Source organism: Protopterus annectens, chromosome 16.part0 (assembly GCF_019279795.1).
Source record: "Protopterus annectens isolate FY-2018-M chromosome 16.part0, PAN1.0, whole genome shotgun sequence".
Taxonomy (NCBI): Eukaryota; Metazoa; Chordata; order Ceratodontiformes; family Protopteridae; genus Protopterus; species Protopterus annectens.
The window spans coordinates 607,373,731-607,396,078 of NC_056750.1; positions in this window are offsets into that span (position 1 = coordinate 607,373,731).

Sequence of the window (22,348 nt, forward strand, 5' to 3'; positions counted from 1 at the left end):
CAGAGTGTTCACGAAGGTTCTGGCTCCAGTGATAGCTTTCTTCAGGCTAAGAGGAATACAGATCTATCCTTATTTGGACGATTGCCTGATTCTGGCTCAAGGAAAGGACGAACTTCTTCATCATCTACATTATGTGATAGCAGTGCTAAGATGCCTGGGGTATTCTGTGAGCGAAATAAAGTCCAGTCTAGTACCCTCTCAGGACATGTGCTTTCTGGGTGTGAGACTGAATACAGCATCCCAGATGGCCTTTTTGACCCCGGACAAACAACAGAATCTTTCTCTTTACTTCCATCAATTGTCTCATCAGTCCAGGCTGACTGCAAGGACAGTCCTTCAAGCCTTGGGGTTCATGGCATCTTGTATTCTGGTGCTTCCCAATGCCAAACTGCATATGAGGAAGCTACAATGGTATCTCAAAAATGTATGGACACAGCACTGCCAGGATATGGACACTGTCATTCAAATAATACCTTGCATTCAAAAGGAATTTTTGTGGTGGGCTCAGGAATGTCACCTAAACAAGGGACTTTCTGTGACCCGGCCAGAGGCGAGTCAGATTCTAACGACAGATGCCTCAGACAAAGCTTGGGGAGCTCATCTAAATGGAAAGTGGATACAAGACAAGTGGCCTGCCAGACTTCTACATCTACATATCAATCTGAAGGAGATGTTAGCAGTCCAATTTGCATTAATAGCTTTCAAGGATTTACTTCTTCCAGGGCAGGTGTTGATTCTAACAGACAACACAACTGTCATGTGGTACATCAACAAGCAAGGGGAACACATTCTTATCCTCTGTGCAGACAAGCAATGATTTTGTGGGAGACTGCTCTCAGTTTACAGCTAAATCTTCAGGCAAGGTTTCTGCCGAGCACAGAACTCCTTAGCAGATGTGTTGAGCAGACAAATAATGGATCCCCAGTGGAAATTGGATCCTCAAGTTTTTCAGAAATTGACAGTGTCATGGGGAACTCCAGACATAGATCTGTTCGCTTCTCCACTAAACTACCAGCTGCCAAAGTTTTGCACAAAAAGTTTTCATCCCACAGCCTGGAAAGTGGATGCTCTTTCATTCAATTGGAGCAATCTTCATGTGTATGCCTTTCCACCTCTGCCTCTCCTCCCAAAGGTACTTCTGAAGGTCAGACAGGACAAACCAAAGATGATTTTAATAGCTCCAGATTGGCCTCGACAGCATTGGTACCCACCACTGAGAAGTCCGGTACGGGAGCCGCCATGGCCTTTACCTTCGATTCCACACCTGCTGTCTCAGGAGAACAGTCATTTACTCAATGTCAAACTTCACTCTCTTCACCTGACAGCCTGGCATATTCTGTTTTAAACCGTGGAGGGTTTCAGCTTCCACAGCAAGTTTTGAATGTTATTTTGGAGGCCAGAAGGCCTAGTACAAGGAAAGTGTACGCAGATAAATGGAAGAGATTTTTATTTTGGAGTGCAGCAAAAGCATTTGATGTTTCTAAACCTAATTTAAGTGTGGCTCTTCAATATCTTACTGAGTTACTGGACAAAGGTTTGTCCTTCTCTTCTATTAAGATTCATGCTGCAGCAATTTCTGCTCAGTATGATTGTGACCCACCATTGTTTTCTCATCCTTTGTTTAAGCAATTCCTTAGAGGGGCAAAGAATATAAGACCCCCACGAAGAGCTCCTACTCCTGCTTGGGATCTCAATTTTGTGTTGGAGAAACTCACTCTACAACCTTTTGAGCCTGCAGCTACTGCTGAGTTGAAATATCTATCATGGAAGACTGCTTTTTTGTTAGCCATTACCTCTGCGAGAAGGGTTTCTGAATTACAGGCCCTTATGGCAGTTGAGCCTTTCTTAATTTTCCATAAGGATAGGGTATTTTTGCGTACTAATCCTTCCTTTATGCCTAAAGTGGTTTCTAGTGTGGCTTTAAACCAAACTATTCATTTGCCTACCTTTTATGCAAACCCCCAAAATAAAGGGGAAAAGATTTTGCACACTTTGGATGTACACAGGCAGTTGCGATATTATTTGAGCAGAACTAAAGGGTTCAGGCATTCTCAGCAGTTATTTGTTTCTTTTGCTTTGAGTTCTCAGGGCAAGCCTGTGTCAAAACAAACTATTTCTAGGTGGATTGGGTGTTGCATTGCTTTCTGTTATTCCCATCATGGCAAGGAGGTTCCAGCTGGGATTAGGCCTCATTCCACTAGGGCTACTGCCACTTCGACAGCTTTTTTAAGGGGGGTGGCAACTAAAGACATCTTGGAGGCAGCTACCTGGAGTTCAGTGCATACCTTCTCTAAGCATTATCACCTTCCACTTTACTCTAAATCTAGGGCTGGTTTTGCCACTGCTATTTTGCAGGGCATTTTGGCAGCTCCTGCTTCTTTATAGTTGTGCCATCCTCCCTTACCTCTGCTTTGGGATTCTACCCAAGTGTAAGGACTGCAGCAATGTGAGATGAAGAACATAGTACAGTTTTGTACCTACCATAAATGTAGATGTTCAAGATCCACATTGCTGCAGTCCAATTTACCTCCCTCCTTCCCCTCTGTAGTTAGAGGCGGTTGTGTGGGTTGGATTGTAAATATTGTATATATTGTACATATTATTAGTGCTAGGGTGGTTGGTTGGTTGTTTGTTGTCTTTGGGTTTTTGACCTTTCTTGTTAGGGTCTTCTGACATCTGGGGCAAGAAAAGACTGAGGATATGACGTCGGTCATGCGCATTTGTACCCTGACGTCCTGATGTCAGTCTAATGTGCCTTGACCGACGTCAGCCTTATACTTTGATATTCAGGCCGACCGAGGACAGCGGACTACCCAAGTGTAAGGACTGCAGCAATGTGGATCTTCGAACATCTACATTTATGGTAGGTACAAAACTGTACTTTCTCCCGTTCGATTCTTGGCTGGAGTGCCTTCTGTGTGGAGTCTGCATGTCCTTCCCGCGGTCAAGTGACGTTTGAAAGACATGCGTGAAATTGGCGCGCCTTCTTTGAAGGTTGGGCGTAGAGCTGGCACCTCGGCACCATAAAAATCTTCTGCCAATCATTAGCAGACCAGAGTTCCACTGTGGCGACCCTTAACCGGGAAAAGCCGAAAGAACAATGCCTAAAAAATGGATCTTTGGTAAAGAAACAAGTTAACAGATGCATACCACCAGTGGCTTACATGAATCAATTGACAGGAGGGTAGTCATCCATTGTCCCAGTAATTTTGAGATTAGCAGAGAGAGAGAGATCATTTGTCTGTATGTCCTTTCTATAGGATGTTAGTGTTTTGAGGTATTCTATGACCGCTCTTAGTTCAGTCATTTGCAAACTTAGTCAGCCAGAGGCCCATTTTTGGGCCTTGGATTTCGAGAGGTAGTTGCCAAAAGGAGCAGCCCAAGCACAGAGCCCGAGGGTCTTTGCTAGTGCCAAGCATCTTTGCGGAAGTGGTATCCTCTATCCTAACTTCCTGGACATATCTGAGAGCCAACTGACTATCCAGCCTGTAATATAGCCATGAATTTGTTTACAGTGCCTAAGTCGGGTATTGTATCAAGTGTAAAACCAAGATGAAATCGGAATGTGCGACTTCGCTGCCCAGGAAAAAGTACATAAACCACGCAAAAGTTAAATAAGAAGTTATGTACTCACCATAACATTCTATCTGAGTAGGTAACTTCATTTGTCTGCAACCTTTGGGTCTTGGATCCGATCTCGGATCCGAGCCGGCAGCTTATACATAGCTTTAAGATCCGAGCTCCTAGCTCCTCCCCTTACCCATAATCCCCTGCCAACCCTGACTGACCTCAGATCAAGTTTGCCCTATATAAGCAGCTAAAGCTACATACGTCCCGAAGGGGACTAAGGACAAAGGACATACAGAGACTAATTTCTGCAGGCCAGGGGGAAGGAGGGGGGGTGGTTGCAGACAAATGAAGTTACCTACTCAGATGGAATGTTATGGTGAGTACATAACTTCTTAATCTGAAGTAGGTAATTCATTTGTCAGCAACCTTTGGGACAGAGTCCCCAGCTACCTGGATCTTGGGCGGCCATCATGGAAGGATGTTCCGGAGCACTGCGGAGGCAAAGCATGCTCTCCCTGTGGAGATAATGTCCAGCTTATAATGGTTGATAAAGGTATGAGATGAGGCCCAAGTGGCCGCAGAACAAATATCATCTAGAGAGACTCTAGACCTAAAGGCAGCAGAGGTAGATATAGAGCGAGTAGAATGCGCCCAGACTCCCTGAGGTGCGGGCCTCCCAGAACTTTCATAGGCCAAAATAATACACTGTGAGATCCATCGTGACAAAGTGGTCTTAGAGACAGATTTACCTAGGTTAAATTTGGTAAAGGAGATGAACAACTGGTAGTATTGTCTATGACCAGCAGTCCTATGAATGTAGAAGCGCAGCTGTCTATGCACATCTAATGAATGAAGCTTGCATTTTCCTTTATTCTGATATTTAGGGAAGAAGACTGGCAGGTTAATGGACTGATTGATATTAGCCTCTAAAGCCACCTTAGGGAGAAAGGAGGGATTGGTCCTGAGGTACACTCTATCCTGGTGAAAGACCAAGTACGGGGGTTTTACACAAAGGGCCTGAAGCTCGGAAACTCTTTTTGCTGAAGTAACCACGACCAGGAATGCCGTTTTCCAGGAAAGGTACTTAAGATCGACCGAAGCAGCAGGTTCAAAAGGGGGAGCTGTCAAGGCCTGTAGAACTAAAGATAAATCCCAAGGGGGTACAACTTCCTTGTCAGGAGGTCTGAGCAGGAAAGTACCCTTGAGGAAGGTTTTGCACAATTTTGCTGTAATCAAAGGGCCTGACTCATGCCCCACATGGTAATGAGAAATAGTTGCTAGTTGAACCTTGACCGTAGAGCAGCTAGCCCCCTGATGAAACAGGCTTGTAAGGAACTCTAGCACAGATGGCAATGGGGCTGTGAAGGGGTTGAAGTTATGATGTCCAGCCCAGATGGAGAAGCGCTTCCACTTACTACGATAGACTTTCCTAGTGGAGGGTTTATGTGCTGCTACTAGGATGGCTTTAACTGGGGAAGAGATACCGGGAGTCCTGAATAGGAGTGGAACTGGAGCAACCAAGCTGTCAGCTTGAGGTTGTCCAGGTTCGGGATTGGGAGACCTAGGGGGTGAGATATTAGATCCGGAAGGGGATCCAGAATCCAGGGAGGATTTACCAGATGAGACCACAGGTAAGGAAACCACGTTTGACGAGGCCAGAATGGGGCAATGAGGATCATTCTGCTCCCCACCGACTGGCTTTCTGTATGAGTTTCAGCATCAGGGGTAGAGGAGGGTAGGCATAGAGTAGACCGGGGGGCCAAGCATGCACCAGAGTGTCTCTCAGGGATTCCCTGAAGGGGGGAATTAGAGTGAAGAAGCTGATGCATTTTGTATTTGAGGGAGAGGTGAAGAGATCGCAACAGGGTTGCCCCCATATGGCAAAAATCTGCTTTGCTATTTGGGGATTGAGAGATCACTCTGGACTAAAGTCTCGCGAACGGTCTTGCCAAATAAGGCAGAATCATCAAAAGGGGCATTCGCAAATGATGCCTTGAAGGGTTCCGCGAAGTCACAATGACGGAGCCAGGCCTGGCGTCTCATGACTAGGCCTGCTCTGCTGGCTCTAGCGGCTCCCTCTGTGGCATGGGACAAAAGCCACATAGAGGTATTCGATATAGAGTGGCCATGCGAGTGGAGTACAATTGTTTGTCATCCACCGACATGGACTCCGGGGGGGGGGAAGCAGCATACTCTTTGATAAGGTCTTGCTGCATCCTAATAATGTGTGCCATATAGTTCAGGGACCTTACTGAGAAGGTTGCTGAACTAAAAGCCCACTTCCCCAGGCGATCCATCGAGCGGGACTCTTTGCTCGGTGGATGGACCAAGGGGCTCTCCTGAGCTAATTTCCTCTTGGTGGCTGCCGCCACCAACATGGCATCTATGGGGGCACCCTTGCTCCAGTGGCGTCTCTCTGAGGGGGGGCTCAAAATCTTGTCGGGGCGCTTGGGAACTGGCTCCACAGTGTCTGTCTCCTTCCACGCCCTGGTGGTAATAAGGTCCACCAGGGGGTTGGCTGGAGGGGACACCCAAGAGGTAGACGGGCCTGCTTCGAACGCCTCCAGGAACACGGACTCGTCGGAGGAAGTCTTGGGGGCAGACCACCCCCCCTAATCCTGAGCATTTCCATGATGTCTCCAAAGGAGACATCCTCGGGGGGTGACCTTGGGGAGTCTTCCCCTTCATCTAAGTCCGTATCTTCTGTCAAGGACTCGGGGGAGTCCACGTGCCTCCTTTTACACTTCCGCTTATGAGGAGCCTCCTCGGGGGGGCTGTCCAAGGAGGTCTCACCAGCAACGTCTCTTTCCAGGGGAACAACCTTAGACATCGAAGCAGGCTGTCCCTGTGGCCGGGTGATGGAAGCCTGACTCTGCCGAGAGGGAGTGCAGGATGGAGCCGAAGCAAGGGCCGGGGGTCCAGATGCACTCAACAGTGCCCTCTCCACCGCATCGAAGGCTGAGGGGGAGTCGCTCTCTCTGGGATCCGAGAGCCGACTCCCACTTGGATCCGATGGTGGGATCGGAACCGGCACCGAGACCATCGGTTCCGAAGGACCCGTGTGCTCCGACCTGGATGGAGCCGAAGGCACACTGGATCCCTCGGATCCGAAGCTCGGGTCATGGCTCCGAGAGCTCGGATCTGACAAGGATGGACCTGACAGACTCGAGGGCAAAGTCGACGCCAAAGCACCAAAGACTGTCGGCGCCGACCCACCCCCGGCTCCAACGCTGCCTGGCTCCGGACGCTCCGAACCCGGGAAGCGGGTCTGAGAAGGAGCTGTTTGCGCAAAAAAGGGTGCTGAGCTCCCCTCCCGAACCTTCGCATCATCCAGTCCAAGTCCGCATCCAATAAGCTATAGGTAGATCTCGACGAGGCCACCAAGGTGGGCCGGGAGTGCTGCCTCGATGACCTCGACGGAGACCGGGTCTCCTCCTCCTCGGGTCCCGGAGAGAAGCACGGGGATCGGATCCGAGGAGGAGGGGACCTGGAAGCCATGGAAGGAGAAGCCCACTTAGCCGGGAGGCGGGAGGCCTTGACCCACTGCTTGTGGTGCTTTTCCCTCCTCTTCAGCGCCATAGTGGGAGTTTGAGTTTCATCTAAGTCCGTATCTTCTGTCAAGGACTCGGGGGAGTCCACGTGCCTCCTTTTACACTTCCGCTTATGAGGAGCCTCCTCGGGGGGGGGGGGCTGTCCAAGGAGGTCTCACCAGCAACATCTCTTTCCAGGGGAACAACCTTAGACATCGAAGCAGGCTGTCCCTGTGGCCGGGTGATGGAAGCCTGACTCTGCCGAGAGGGAGTGCAGGATGGAGCCGAAGCAAGGGCCGGGGGTCCGGATGCACTCAACAGTGCCCTCTCCACCGCATCGAAGGCTGAGGGGGAGTCGCTCTCTCTGGGATCCGAGAGCCGACTCCCACTTGGATCCGATGGTGGGATCAGAACTGGCACCGAGACCATCGGATCCGAAGGACCCGTGTGCTCCGACCTGGATGGAGCCGAAGGCACACTGGATCTCTCGGATCCGAAGCTCAGGCCATGGCTCCGAGAGCTCGGATCTGACAAGGATGGACCTGACAGACTCGAGGGCAAAGTCGACGCCAAAGCACCAAAGACTGTCGGCGCCGACCCACCCCCGGCTCCAGCGCTGCCTGGCTCCGGATGCTCCGAACCCGGGAAGCGGGTCTGAGAAGGAGCTGTTGGGGCAAAAAAGGGTGCTGAGCTCCCCTCCCGAACCTTCGCATCATCCAGTCCAAGTCCGCATCCAATAAGCTATAGGTAGATCTCGACGAGGCCACCAAGGCGGGCCGGGAGTGCTGCCTCGATGACCTTGACGGAGACCGGGTCTCCTCCTCCTCGGGTCCCGGAGAGAAGCACGGGGATCGGATCCGAGGAGGAGGGGACCTGGAAGCCATGGAAGGAGAAGCCCACTTAGCCGGGGAGGGCGAAGTGGAGGCCTTGACCCACTGCTTGTGGTGCTTTTCCCTCCTCTTCAGCGCCGTAGTGGGAGTTTGAGTCCCGGCCAGGGGTAGGGGGGTCAGGAGTGGCAGCCACCGAGAACTGGGTTGGTGCCACATGAGTACCGGAGGCCAAAGCCGAATCCGGGGGCAAAAGTCCCGCCAGAATCAGCTTCGACCTACGGTCTTTCAGTGCTCTGGGGTTGAATGCCACGCAGATAGTACACCCAGAGGAGAGGTGTTCAACCCCAAGGCACCGAACACACAGAGTGTGGCCATCTGCCAATGAAAGCTTATGGCCACACTCGGTGCATTTGGAAAAAATAGGTTTTGGGGCCTCCGACATGACACTATAAAAAAAATTAAACTCACTCAAGGCCCCAAACACACAGCGACTCACACACACACTACGCACCAGTGAAGGAAGGGGAGGAATTACACTAAAAACTAAACTAGAATAGGACTAAAAGAGGGAGCCTAAACACACTCAAACTTTTTAACAGTAAATCTGACAAGAAAATGCAAAAAAGACAAAGCACTTATCTGACCCAACTAGGAGTTCAAGAATCTAGTAGCTTTCTCTAAGAGCGGCAAACTAGATCTGAGGTCAGTCGGGGTTGGCAGGGGATTATGGGTAAGGGGAGGAGCTAGGAGCTCTGATCTTAAAGCTATGTATAAGTTGCCGGCTTGGATCCGAGATCGGATCCAAGACCCAAAGGTTGCTGACAAATGAAGTACCTACTTCAGATTGTTGTATTCACTGTATCAAAGTGAAACAAGTAACCTCACATCTACTGGTACAATCAACAACAATTTATTCCAAGCATAAAATAGAATTAAACAGTAGGTCAAGTACATTCTTCCTTTAAATTGTGCAGGACTTCTTCAGCACCAAACTGTTTAAACAAAATGTATTTCCTTATATTTGATCAGTGTCGTGATAAATTATACAAAAGTTCTTAAAGTGCCACCAGCATAAATTCATAAACCCAAATGAAATGAAAAATGAATAATAAAAAGCTTACTGGATTGTAAAATGGGTAAATAAACAAGTAATTAAATCTCATGAGTCTGAATTTCCTAAACAGTAAATCCTTCATAAATAAGCTTACAAACAAAAATAGCAAAGACATGTGCATCTGTTTACAGCTTTGCTGCCTTTAACTTCAAGATTAAATTAATTGATATATGGCCATTTAAACCTGATGGAGTAGTGGCATTAAGTTTCACTTGCCACATAAGCTCTCTGTATTCAGTATGCAAGACACCCAATGTCCCCCCTTTGTCTTGTATTAAAATTTCAGCAGTACCAAATTAAAATTTAGAAAAGTCAACACATTCTAGAGTTTTTGCATAAGGAATTGTTGATATTGCTCTTCAGTTTGCCATGACAGTGTTTGTAAATTATTTTGCAAAGGGGTCATTCCGTTTTACCATTGTGGAATGCACAGCAGCTGGAACAACTAGCCAAGTAAATCATCCCTGAAGAAAACTACCTTTTCTTAAAGCAGACTCTAGTTAAACAATTGTTTTGAAGATCTATTGCTATAGTAATATTGCTAAATTTGCTATAAATGCACCCCATAACACACACCACTGCACAGTTCTCAGTACCCTCAGCTGGCTCAAACTACCCCACTTCCAAGACCACCAACAACTTAATATGGCAGACAAAGTAATATGTCAACCTAATACTTGCCCATCACTTAACTCACTCCTGCAAGCCTACTTACCGACCAGGGCCCTCCGATCTGAAGACAAACAACTAGTAACCCTACATAAGCCAAAGAAAAAAGATGGACAGTGTCTATACTCCTACACAGTGGCTAAGCTCTGGAATGCATTACCAGCAGATGTCAGAGCAGTAGCAAACCACAGAAATTTAAACTTGCACTAAAAAAACCTCCAAGATGCAAGCATCTGCCCCTACTCCAAAATTACTTAGAAACTCTGTTCCATTCTACCTAGCCTCCCCCCACCACACCTTCCACTCCCTAAACTTTTTATATCCCTCCTCCTCTAAAGACACAGCTGCCTGATTTACTGAGTCCTAACCACAAATATTAAGCTCCCCCTTTTCTCTCCTCTAATTAACTCAAGTTTTACTAATATACATCTAAGCTGATCTTTACATTCTTTTATTTCTCTTTACAAAGGTATATCTGCAGTCTACCTAAATACCCCTATAAGTGTCCTTCTAAACTAGACTTTTTTTTATAATGCATACCATTAGCCTACCAACATTTCAAATTAGATAATCCAAGTGAACAAACCTACTTATCTCTGTATTTCATGGCTGCCTAATGACTGCAGAAATTGAAACTTAGCTGCTTTTATGGCAAACGGGCTATCTTGTAACTTTGTAAGCTATGCACCTAGATGTAAAAGAAATGACCATTTTACCAGTGTTTTTACTTTATGTATTGTCAAACGTTTTCAGTTTGTGGAGCTTTTCTCCCTGTGCCTCTGCTGAAAATGGGTTCCTGACCCAGTCGCACTTTCCTGGTCAATAAATGTCAAATAAAAATAAATAAATCTAAAAATTATTTTCCTAAAATATGTGAGATGCCTCTCAGTTAAAAAGTGCCCTGAATCTTGTGTCGATTGCTTGAATTCTTATAATTACATTTGAACATGCCTTTCAAGTTCATACCTGCTTTATAAACAAAGCTGAGTTATTTGCCCACTATCTGAAAACAAGATCATTACTTTTGAAAATACTCCAGTTAAACCTAATTTTCTCTTTAGTATGGCTAGAATCAGTATTGTATTTTTAACACTAAGGCACTAGTGAAATTTCTATTAACGTCCTTCTTAATGGGTGTTAAAGTATGTTTTAGATAGTTGGAGTTAATCTCCATATAAGTAGTTGTAGTCAAAAGGGGTGTGCATGTTTTTACCCACTCTAAACTGACCTCAGAGACAATTTTGGTAACCTCTGTATTTAGATAACTGCTGTCTGTAAACATTCTGGATAATATATCCCTCTCCTTGATAAATAACTCATAGGTTAAAATATACTCACCAGTCTCAACAATTGGCTCTTGACTATATTCTTTTTCAAAACATGGGTGACAAGACAGCTGTTAATAGTGTAAATAAGTATTTAAAAATTTTGGTTTGTGATATATGGTGGAATTGTACTGGTTGGTGCTCTTGAAAATAGTTCACCCTGTCGTTAGTATGTGAATGTAAAACTGAGGAAAGTAGTGGTCCCCCAATATAATCCATAAAGTCCTGCACAATTTAAAGGACAAATGGCCGTGACCTACTGTTTGATACTGCTTTACACTTGGAATTAATTAATGTTAAGCGTACCAGTGGATGTGAGGTTGCTTGTTTCCGTTTGACACAGTGAACACTATGTGTGTCTTTTGTTTGGTTTATATTTTACCAAATGCCATAGCCAGGTCAAGGTAAGCAGTATGCACTACTTTACCTTCATCCATTGTGTTGGTCACCTTATCATAGAAGTCCGCCAGGTTGAGTATGCATGATCTGCCCTTGGCGAAACCAAACTAGGTGTTTGAAGGTTTTCTATGCCTTTATTAGTCACTTCAATGATTCTTTTCATGGGTTTGCATGTATGACTAGTGAAATGTATAGGTCCTTAGTTCATGGAGTCTGTTGATGCCCGCCCTTGTGTAAAGTGATGACCATTGCAGCTGTCCATTCATGTGGCACAATGTCTATCTGTCTGGAGGCTATGGTTAAACAGTGACTCCACTGGTTCCCGATATGTCATGCTTCAGGCTATTTAGGAGGCATCTTGGGAGATTATCAGGGCCCATTGATGCAGTGTTTATGGCTTTAGAGACCCACCTAGGACCTCTTCCGTAGTTAAAGTTTCGGGGGGAGGAGTTATTAGATGTTACTTTCGGGGGGAGGTGTTATTAGATGTTACTTCCGGGCGAGTACAAGAGGGGAGAAACTGTAGCTGATTTTGTTAGCCGACAGTCTTGCTATATCTTCCTGCTCCATGTAGGTGGTTGCATTTACAATTTTTGCACACTGTTATTTGCTATCTAAGAGATTTCAGACATAGCTGAAGAATGCCTTGTGGTTGTCCTTTGCCTAGAAGATCATCTTTACCTACAATTTGGCTCTAGTAGACTTAATTTGCCTTGTTAGTTGCTTATTTAGATTGACGAGAGGGTTTTTATCACACTGGGTGTAGCGCTTCCTAATCTTGGCTATGAATTTTTTTTTTTTTGTACAACCTGTTGTACAACCAGGGTGTTTTATTTTTTGAGTTAGTTCTAAGTTTATTTCTGGTAGGCACAGCTGTCTCTATGCATTTATGACATAATTATGCAACATTTCTGTTAACAATTCTGCACAGGCAGCTGTTTTCTCAGGGGTTGGTGGGCTTGAAATTTTGGCAGGTTATCACTTAGTGGTAAGAAGCTTGGCTTAGAATAGTTCCTAAATGCTACTGGGTTAGCAGGGGTCACAGAACTGACTTTTATTGCAAAGGACACAGCTTTATGGTCTGACCTTCCAGAGAGGACACTACACAGTGGGTAGACCTTTCCTCCCATGTTTGTGAGTACCAGGTCCAGTATGTTTCCAGCCCTAATAGGTGTTTGCACTATCTGATCCCATGTGTTTGTGTATGCAAAGAAAAGGAGTCTGTGGGCCTGTAAGTTTGAGGTCATGCAAGTATGTCAGTTTATAGTGGGGTAGTTGAAGTTGCCTGTAAATATGGTATTGGATTAAATGGTGAGCCCCCCCCCCCAGTAAGTTTGAGTTATGGGTTTCTTGGGTCATGGAAGTGACCTGTAACTTGCAAGGATATGATATGGGACTTTCCCTGTGGAAATCTGGACATAGAGAAGCTCAAGCCTGCCATTCTATTTGACTAGTCTTGAAGTGAGTTAGTTGATATAGATTGAGACACCTTCATTTTTGGTCTCTGTCTGTGCAGTAGCTGGCCTGAATGTGCAAAAGGCATTGCAGCCCTGCACTGCTGGGGTGCTCTCCACAGTTTTAAACCATGTCCCAGTAACTGCATAGATGAGGAGAGCCTGGAGGGAGTAGATCTTTTGTTTAGGGTCTTCAATAATGACTTTAGATTCCCTTGGGTTGGTTTTGCTATGTCAGAAGGTTTGTCAGTTTGGCATTACCTAAAAAAAGGCACCACAGAGGAGGACAATGTTTTAGAAAATATTCAAAAGCCTAGAGGGGACAGGTGCAGACCATCATTGGCAAAGCAATATGGATTATTGGCCATATCCTCTCATACAAAGAACTATAGTGCACCCTTGGAATGAAACCAGAAACTAAGCCAATTGTTGACATCAGTCATAGTTGGTTCATATTGTGGCATCATCTTTGATGAGGGTAGAATGCTGCTCAGTGCTGGACACATACCAGCCTGTGACACAGTCTGAGAGTGCCATAATGTTTCTCTCACTTCATGTAGTTCAAGCAGGTACATTTCAGGTCATTTATACCCACATGGACTGTGTTTGAGCCTTAATGGTATTAGTGAGCTAATGACCTGGGTCATTTAGCAGTTCTGGCCCATGATAGAAAACTGACTGATTTTCTCCTTATTCAGCCTGGTGAATGGGACATCTGCATCTCTCACAGTGGTCTCCTATGATTAAAATATTGGGTAGGTCTTAAAAATTAAGTGGCTGTCTAGTAGAGTGTCAGGCAGGCTCAGTGATTCCTTCCTTAAGTTGTTGAGGTTAAGTCTTGTCACATATGTTCCTGAGTCATGTGTTGGTGATGCCACTCCATATGCGTGGGCCAGCCATTGACTTGGGTAACTACAAACTAATTAACCTTATTAGTATTGCCTATAAAGCTGTTGTTTACATCTCTGTTGACCTAATAAGGATGTTACACATTTGATCAGGCTTGAGCTGCAATCATTTGGATGTTTTAAGGCAGGTCATGGCTGCTAAGTCATGTGAGCTTATGTAAAAAGGTCATGCAGATCATGGACAGTGTTCACATTGTCTACTTGGATCTGGCAAAGATGTTTGATACTGTATCTCATGATAAGATTGTTGATAAGCTGATAGCCTTAAACATCCTTGTGTGATATGATGGATTGCAAACTGGCTCAAGGACAGAACATGTGTTGTCAAGGTTGCTGATGTCTTCTTAAGGAAAGGGTGGCCAGTTGCATTCCCCTGGGATCCATACTAGGCTTCTCTTTTTTGACATTTATTCTGTAACCTAAGCATTGACAACAACTGATAATTCTAAGATGGATATAGCTGTTATATCAACCCATAATGCTAATATCCTTCAAACAATCTAACAGCTACACCCAGATTAGAATCATCAGTCGTTGTCGATGAGTTCCTCTCCTTTAAACATTATGTAGCAACTGTAGTCAGAAAATCCTTCTATATTTTACAATTAATCATAAGGGACAGCTCATCTAAAACCAGGGAAGTTGTTCCTCCGTACTCTGCCCTGCTTTGATCCATTGTAAAACATGATACATCCACTGGCTGGTATCACACTGGATACATAAAAAAACAGAGGTTTCTAACAAAAAGGATCTCTGTCTTCAAAATTCTTAGTTAATGGAAAACACTGAAATTGCTGTTCCTGTACTTCGTGTTATATAGGCTCATGAGAAGAGACTTCTGCCTTGCTTTCAATCCCCCAAGGGGACCCCATTATCCAAGACTACCTCTTTATCAATATAACAAACAGTGTAGCTAGCATTAGACCAAGTGATCTCACATTACATCAGGTAAGATAGCTTAATTAACCAGCACCTTCCATTGCTTTGGAATAGGCTCTTCTTACATGTCAAGTGATGACTCTGTGATGGCCTTCAGACATAGCTTAGGCACATAGATGGATGCCATAAAATACATCCATTCAAAAAACAGCAGTTAGCAGCAGTTAGGAAATAGCCAATACATTCATTCTGCATAGAATAAAATAATTTTATTGAGAACAAATGGAAAGGTGGTCAGTAGGCTGGTTTCAGATATAGGCATGCCTTCTTCAGTACAAATGCAAAAAAACAGAACAACCAGCTCCCTTATATAAAGGCCCTGTATAATGGCATCGTCAGCAAAAGCTGATCAACAATATATCATATTTGAAAGCTTAAAATACACTGTCATATAATGTATGTATCATTTCTTTTATATGTATCATTTCTTTTATTTCATATAATATGATACTGAAGTGGTTGTACTGTAGAATGCATGAATATCAATAAAAATTGGTCTACAGACCACTTTTCCATTTGCTCTCATTAAAATTGTTTTATTCTATGCAGAATTAATATTTTGGTTATTTTCTACCTGCTGGTTTTTGGATAGTTCACTTTTCAACTCTGTACACCAGGAAATAGCAGGGTACCAGATATGCAAGTGCCTGTTAGATTGGATTACCCAAAAATTCACTCAGGGATTTACAGGCATTGCCCTCCTTGAAATGGGTAGTGCAGCCTAGGCATGTTTTTGGCAAGCACACATGGCACTAGTCCACTAGCCTTGTATGATTGCTATGATAAGAGACTAACACTGTTACGAGGGATGTCTGGGGTGGTAGTAGTCAGTGCAGCACACTAACTGTGTGGCCCCGTCTGTAGCAGAAGCCTATCAGAAGGATCTACATTTGGTTTATTTTGCTAAGACAAACAGAAAGACAAGTGGGCTGATCTGTTGCAGTAGAGAATTTCCATGAGCTGCAAATATGATTCAAATGCTGATACAGAAATAAATTTTATATCCTCTTCAGAGTGAATGCTGAGTTAAAAGTAGGTGTACAGGTGTCTGAAGTGCGCCTGGTTTGGGTTAAGTATTTATTTATTTGCATTTGTTAACTGAGGTTGAATATTGCTCCATATGGTCCTTTTACAGGTTTAGCTCAGTTCTACAAGTGAAAAAGATGCAAATGGAAAATTCAAACACAAGCAGTAAAACAGCAGGCAGTGAAAATGGCTTGCTATTACAAGCTGGACAAATGGAATGTCAGAGCAATAATAGAAACAAAATACTGAATCTCAGAATGCACAATCTTGTAATCACATCAAATTCCAAAACTCCCTACCACTCTGGACCAAGGATCAAGCATTAAAATGGGAAATGAAGAAAGGGCAAGTTTGGACATAGTCTGTATTGTTGTTCGGTATTCCAAGATTCGTTTTTTTTTTGTTCTCAAAAGTAAGTAGTACAATTGTAGGTAAAGAAAACATTGAATACATAATGAGGAGGAATGGATGAAATCAGCAAAGCTAACACCATGAAAATTATATGGATGAAATAAAAAAATGTAATAACAGGGAATGCAGGAAATTTTGTTTGCTACTCTGCAGACAAGGAAGAGAAAACTTCCTGATGTAAGAGTTATTTTCTTATTTTATTTATTTATTTATTTATGTAGTTATTTTTCTTTTTTTTTCAACGCCAAAGAAAATTAAAGAAGGGGAAGAGATGCAGTATGTTTTTTTTAATGGCAAAAATAAATATATTAATGGTCTTTAAGATACTTGAATTTGGTAGAAACTGTTTGCTCAGTATGAAATTGTGCATATTACAACTTAAACAAATGTGCTTGAGCTGAAAGTTGTTCACTTAATATCAGAATGATTGCTTATTGCTGAAAATGTAATGTGTTTTAGTAGACTCAAACAGAAAGCAAGACTTTTTTTTTCCTTTTTTTTTTAAATTTTTGTTAGATCTGTACTGCCATGAGTATATATTTTAGGCATTTCCATACCTAGACTGACAGCATCAAAACAGTTGTCCCAGCTCATTGTTATTTCAACGTCTGGCACATGTTAGGCCCCTGGAATGGCTTAACTTCACTAATACATAAGAACAGTACAGTTCTGGCCACACTACATGGGATGCACTTATAGTTCTCTTGAAGGTGAGTCATCCTTGATATGGAGTTCACAAACATGACTAAAAGAATTCTGTTAGCTGTGGAAGTGTGTAAGCATAAGATGTGACCACCATATCTTACTGTTAACAGTTACTGCTGCTTTTGACCCTAATCATACAAATTTTTTGGAAGGGGTACCTCAAGAAGGTATTAGGCAAAGACATAATGACAATATCAATATACAGTAGACTGCCTCGTATCCGACCCCTCTTTAACCGGCCATCAAATTTCTGCCGTAGTCCCAGCAAAGGACAACAGAGAAGAACAACACTTCCACGTCCACTGGGCTAACTATACATTACAAAAGTCCATACTAACAAATTCTGTTATTCTAGCTAATTTATAACCTATAAATTTTATTTTGTAGGCTTTTTTTTTGGTTAACCAGCCATTCATTTGTCCAGCCTAAGATCCGGTCCGAGTGAGATCAGATAAGAGGGAGTCTACTGTATAAGCACACCGATGAGAGTTCTTTCCATTAATATCAATTAAGTCACCATGTTAAGAAATATAAACTTCTTATGTTTCTGATACATTTAGTAACTAATTAACATGCATCGTAAACTGTAAAGCCTCTTTGCGACTTCATTGGATAATGAGCAGGGGTAGTTTTACTCATTAGATCACCGTTAAGTAAAGGTTGAAAGTTTTTTAGAAACAAGGGTATAAAGCTTGTATAGGAACCTATTTTTATATTAGGCTCCATATATGCCCCATTCAGTTTGTACAACCATTTTATAAGCTTTAAAACCAGGATTAATACAGTTAAATGCTAATGATGTGATCATTGCAGAGGATTCCAATGTTCGTTTATTTGCAGACAAGGTGAAATATAGTGGGAAAAAGTCAAACCTGACTGACTTTTTTTTTTTTTATGTAAAAGATTTCTGACAGTTGGCTTAGATAATTGGGGAGCTGATAACTAGTGGTTTCCAGTAGTGTAGTCTTACAAGGTTTGATTCCCTCAACCTCCATTGCCTGTGCGACTCTAAGCATGTCACTTAACCAGACACCACTCCTGGGCTGACTCTGAAGATGGTCCATGGGGAACAGAGCTCTACCCCAGAAAGTAAATGCAAATAAATATTTATTAAAGAATCTAGCATGGCCAGGTTACATACATTTACATCTAAAAAATAAGTTAGCTTGACTTGAATTATGGATCCTTTGTTAATCCTAAGAAAGGGAATGATAGTGAAGCCTTGTGTTATTTCATAACTGTCCTGTAATACCTAACATGGACCTGACTTAGGCATATGTTTTGAGCATCTCTCCAGCTTTTAAGTAGAGTGCTATTATTATTGTTATTTGGGAAGGAAATTAATTATCCAGGATTATTGGAACACTAATGATTCTGTTTTAATTCCTTTGTCAGAGTTTTAGGCATCATTCAAGGCATGTAGTTTTCGTGAACAATATGATCAATTATTTGAACAGTTTCAGCTTTTGAAGCATTAATTAATGTTAATTATAAAATATATGTTGGCCACACATATGAAAACTTGAACAAACTCCAGTCCTTATCAAATCAACAGAATATGATAAATCTGTATCTTCTTGGATAAGAAACAGCTATCATGAAGCAAATGTGGGGGTGGGGATTTTTTCATAAATTACTGAATCGGGGTCAGTAGCCATAAAATGTTCAGTCTGTTTCAGATACATGTCAAAACTTTTTTTCTCAAACAAGGTTGGATAAAAAATACTTTGGAATTTACCTTGTTCAAGATGTATGAAGACCAGATTAAGAAAACAATTAATACTTACCCCTCTTAATAATGGTCTTGATGGTCTCCCTTTGAATTTCATGATGATTACCAGGAAATATAAGATCAATATTTACTACACCTATTTAACTCCTTGTCGTTGTGCCTATTTAATTCCCTGTTTTGAAGTCCAAGCTCAGTTGATCCAATATTTTGTCATTAGCAGAAATGCTTTTCTTGAAAAAGGTAGGAAAATGCCCAATTAAATATAAAATTGTGGTTGGGAGTTGGCATAATAGTTAAGGTGTTTACCTCACAAACACAACAAGGTACATAGTTTGATTCTCACCTTTGAAAAGAAAACTAACTATAGTGGATATAAAAAGTGCAGACACTCCTGTTAAAATGCCAGTTTTTTTGGGATATAAAAAAATGAGACCACAATAAATCATTTCAAAACTTTTCCAACCTTTAATGTGACCTACAACCTGCACAATTCAACTGAAAAACAAACAACTCTGTTAGAGGATAAAATATTAAAAAAATGTACAATAAGCTGGTTGCATAAGTGTGCACACCCTTGAGCTAATACTTTGTCGAAGCACCTTTTGAATTAATCGCAGCATTCAGTCTTCTTGGGTAGGAGTCTATTAGCATGACACATCTTGACTTAGCAATATTTGCCCACTCTCCTTGCAAAAATGCTCCAAATCTGTCAGATTGCAAGGGTGTCTCTTGACTTGTGCATAGCCCTCTTCGTCACCCCACAGATTTTCTATTGGATTTAGGTCTGGGCTCTGGCTGGGCCATTCCTAAACTTTAATTTTCTTCTGGCTAATCCATTCTTTTGTTGATTTGGATGTATGCTTAGGGTCATTGTTGTGTTGAAAGGTGAAATTCCTCTTCATCTTCACTTTCTAGCAGACACCTGAAGGTTTTGGGCCAAAAGTGACTGGTATTTGGAACTGTTCATAATTCCCCTCCACCTTGACTAAAGCCCCAGTGCCAGCTGAAAAAGGCAGCCCCAAAGCATGATACTGCCACCACCATGCTTCATTGTGGGGATGGTGCTCTTTTGGTGATGCAAAGTGTTGCTTTTGCGCCAAATGTACCTTTTGGAATTGAGGCCAAAAAGTTCAACCTTGGTCTCATCAGACCATGACACATTTTTCCAAATGCTTTTGAGAGACTTGATGTATTGTTTTGCAAAATGTAGCCAGGCCAGGTGTTTTTCTGTGCAAGAAAAGGCTTCCGTCTTGCAACCCTACCCCATAGCCCAGACATATAGAGAACACAGGAGATTATCATATGTAGTACACAACCAATACTTCCAGAAATTCCCGCAGCTCTTTCAGTGTTGCTATAGGTCTCTTGGCACCTCCCTGACCAGTTTTCGTCTTGTCTCTTCATCAGTTTTGGAGGGACATCCAGTTCTTTGTAATGTCACTGTTGTCCCATCTTTTCTCCACTTTTTGATGACTGTCTTCACTGTGTTCCATGGTACATCCAATCCTGTGGAAATTTTTTTGTACCCTTGTACTGACTGATACCTTTCAACAGTGAGATCCCTTTGATGCTTTGTAAGCTTTCTGCGCACCATGGCTTTTGCTGTAGCAGGCAACTGAGTAAATGTCAGGAAAATCCTACTAGGGCAGCTGAACTTTATTTGGGGTTAGTCAGTCTCTTTAATTGATGGCAGGTGTGTACCCAAGAAGACTGAATACTGTAATTAAATCAAAAGGTGCTTCAACAAAGTATTAGTTTAAGGGTGTGCACACTTAATGCAACCAGTATATTGTACATTTTTTTATTTTTTTATATTTTTTCCCCTAATAGATTTGTTTGTTTTTCAATTGAATTGTAGAGGTTAAAGATCACATTAAAGGTGGGAAAAGTTTTGAAATGAGTTATTGTGTTCTCATTTTTTTATATCACAAAAACCTGGCATTTTAACAGGGGTGTGTATACTTTTTATATCCACTGTAGGCTTAAAATAACCTACAGGTGCCACTTGCCTATGAACATACAAAATGTATTCTAAGGGGGGTTAGGGGTTAGCATAATAGTTACAATTATACCTCACAGATACAAGGTACAACGTTTGAGTCTCAGCTTTGAAATGAAATTGGCTAAGCTTAAAATGGCTCACAAGGGTAGGGTAGCTACCCTAGTACTAACTTATGAACCACTAGCACTGATTAACTCAGATTTTAAGACACTGTTTAAAATAGTTAACTGTGTAATGGTGAAATTGTCAAATTGTTCATCCTCTTTAATTTGTGTTCTAAGGAAATGTGCTGCTATGCCTATTAAAGACTGTAATGTTGTTCAGTGAAAAATATATGTGAAAACTATAAAGATACAACCTTTTGTGCAGTTGAGGCTTAAAAGTCATATCAAGTTAATAAAACTCATCTCTGTAAACACTTATTTGCTTTTCATAATTTCCCCAGTTGAGATTTTACATATAGTAAAAGCTTTATTTCACAGAGTAAATTACCAGATTTCAATAAACAGTATTGACCCACCAAAACTGGATAAGATTCTGGGGGTTAGGCAGGATTGCCCCATTTGTAGAAGCCGTTTTACATTTGATTAAAGCAGATTCTCAAAGCAATAACAATTGCTAAGACAAATATTACATTTATTGCCTATGTTGATGGTATTCTTATGCTCTATGATGTGAAGACCTCTTTAAGGACATTATTTCAATATTGTTTAATATTTCCAAACTGTTATACAATTAATTTCTTGCAGCCCCCCCCCCCCTCCAATTTAAACTTTCTACTAGTGAATGCATTAAACTTTTTGGGTTGGGTATTATACAAATCAACACAAATGTGTCAGATGCATATATGCAGTTTATACACTACACAATGTTGTAATAAATAGTTTAATATGAATCTTGTATTTGCATATAGAATAAATTCTGGATGTTAAGGATGTATTCTTTATGAATATTTTATATGAAAATGTAGCTATTCATCCTGAAATTCATCTGCGGAAATGGATTGCCTTGAATTCTGTGTGATATTTTAACTGCTTCCACACACAAAGGTGGATACAAGGTTAATGGCCCTGAGGTCACCATATCTAACCAGTTTTGGATTAATATCTGCAACTGAAAAACTAAAGATTATACAGTCTTTTCCCCAAAATGGCAGTTATGGGCTTCAGCAATTTTAACAGGTCTAAATGATAATTCAAATAATCATGTTTTCCAATCAAAAGTTGTTAAAGCAGCTTCAGTATCTATTACCATTAATAGCTGTCTCATGGCAGGAATTGCCTTCTTTGGCTTGCTTTCAACAAATTTTAATATTCAGGATACACACAAAGCTGCTGAGAGTAGGCTCCAGAATCCACAATGAACTTGAAAAATACCAGGAAACGAATCTACACAGAACTGCTTTATTACAACACACTAGCGCTTTCACAAAATGCTTCTTCACGTGTAAAACTGATACAAAAAAACACACCTTAAATAGCTAGGTTGAATAATCACATGATGTACTCTAATTAACTTTTAAAAGGGAGACCTTAAAATCAGTTTAAAACATACATATGCACTACATATACACTATTAATAAAACATACACCCTGCATAAAGAACAGATATATAACAATATATATATATATATAAGCACATTCTAATGAGCATATAAGCATATTAAATAATCTACGATTATTATAAAATAGAAAAATAAAAAACAAATAAATAAAAGACAGGAATTACCTATGT